The sequence below is a fragment of the Triticum dicoccoides genome, chromosome 6B (genome assembly GCF_002162155.2).
Source record: "Triticum dicoccoides isolate Atlit2015 ecotype Zavitan chromosome 6B, WEW_v2.0, whole genome shotgun sequence".
Lineage (NCBI taxonomy): Eukaryota > Viridiplantae > Streptophyta > Magnoliopsida > Poales > Poaceae > Triticum > Triticum dicoccoides.
The window spans coordinates 285,982,804-285,984,808 of record NC_041391.1 but is presented as its reverse complement, the minus strand read 5'-3'; positions in this window follow the sequence as shown (position 1 = coordinate 285,984,808).

Here is a 2,005-nt window from a genome sequence, read left to right as displayed (position 1 = left end):
AATTGCATATAAATCAAATACTAGAAAATATAATTCCTCCCAAATTAATCACTATACAAAGCATTGCAAGAGCTAATCTAGCAATGAGAGTTGAAAGGACAAAGTTGCTAACCTTTGTGATCATTTGAATGGATGGGGGCCTTCAAATCTTGACAAATTTTGGGCAAAATTTGTGAGGAGCTCGAGGGGAAAGGGGAAGAACAGAGGAGAAGTGAGGGGAAAGGGGAAGAACAGAGTGGCTCGGGTGGACGAAGGGTTTATGTACGTCGACCTTTAGTACCGGTTCATGCCACGAACCGGTACTAAAGGTGCTGGAGGGGCCCCAGACTGACAACACCCTGCCACCACTCTCTTTAGTACCGGTTCGTGGCACGAACCGGTACTAAAGGTTTGCCACGAACCGGTACTAATGAGGACGGCCGGCTAGCCGTTGGAACCGGCACTAATGGACACATTAGTGCTGGATCGAAACCAAACCGGCACTAATGTGTCTCATATTAGGTCCGTTTTCTACTAGTGACACTTAATGATATCCTAAGATCCGGAAAACGTGATCACCAAGAACACTTGAGCTAGTCTTAGATGAAAGACCAGGAACCTAATCTTTACTGTTTATCATTCCACACGTGCATATGAGTTTTCCACTAAATCACATACTCCAGGATCATAACAGTTATATCATAGAATATAAACTCTTTAATTATGAAAACGGAAATATACTAATACAATATTATTGCCTCTAGTGCATATTTCCAACACTGCCATCATAGGAGAGCATTGTAGGGCATACCACTAGTCTTTTTTCTATTATATGGCACATTGGAGTAAAACAACCCACTTTTGGTCTGCAAGTGTTTAAGGTTAGCCCTAGATAGGTGAAGGAAAAAGTTCCTTGTTGACAACCCAAAGCACTAACCAATGTCCGCAATATGTCTTGATGAACATTAATAAGTACCATTACAATTTTTTAATCTAGTCTAACTAGCATAATGGAGAAGCTGATTTTTAACTTCCAACAATTGACCTTGAGCAGTAGGCATAACAAGAATTGTGTCATCTGGATGTTGGATGATAGGCATGGGCAAGAGTTGATTGCCAAAGGAGCTTGAATCAAATGTGTTTGCATAGCTTCATTTAGGATGGCATGCAATAAATCAAGTAGCAAGGTCAAAAATAAGAGGTGAGAGAGGATCCTCATGCTCGACTTCTCTTCCACAATGGAATTGTTTACCAAGAATGTCATTAAGGAGAACTTTAGCAGTGCCAAAGCCAAAGATCATATTGAACCAGTTCAGCCACCTTTTACCAAAACCTCTAGTTGCAAGAGTTTCTAGGATAATGTGAGGCTAAATCATGTCAAATGACTTTTCAAAGTCTAGCTTAAGAAAAGCTATCTCTCTCTTGGATAAATGACATTGATATAAATATTCAGAAGCCCACACCAGACAATATTGATGTCTATTCGGAGAGCTAGAACTATTGGTTAACAAACGCTTACAGAAATGATAGCAAATTTTCTGAGGGTTTGATAAACTAAGGTCACCGCGAGGGAAAAAAGAAAACTATCTACATCTGAAACTAGATCAAAGGTAATCACGCCTCGAGCCCACCATCTCCCAACGCGTGACATGGTTTTAGAAGGAGGTACAGGTGCATGCATGGCTTGAGGGCTACCCACTTGAATGTTTGTATCAGGCACAACCACTAGCGAATGTAGTCATGGCAGAGGTAATGCAGGTTCACATGAGGCGCAGGCGCATATATGGCGATGTAGTCGTTACCGGAGGCCACCATAGAGTCTGGGATGCACCCATCCGAAGAGGGCGTAGTGTGGCAGACGGACGAGGTGGAAGGGGCATCCAGATCTAGCTCAGGGTCCAGGATCTCTAGGCTAGGCAATGACAAGGCAGGAGGATCTGAGGATAGACTTCTCACGACGGAAAAGGCACCGAGGGGCGAGGATGATTGGTTGTGTGTGTGTGTGTGTGTGTGTGTGTGTGTGTGT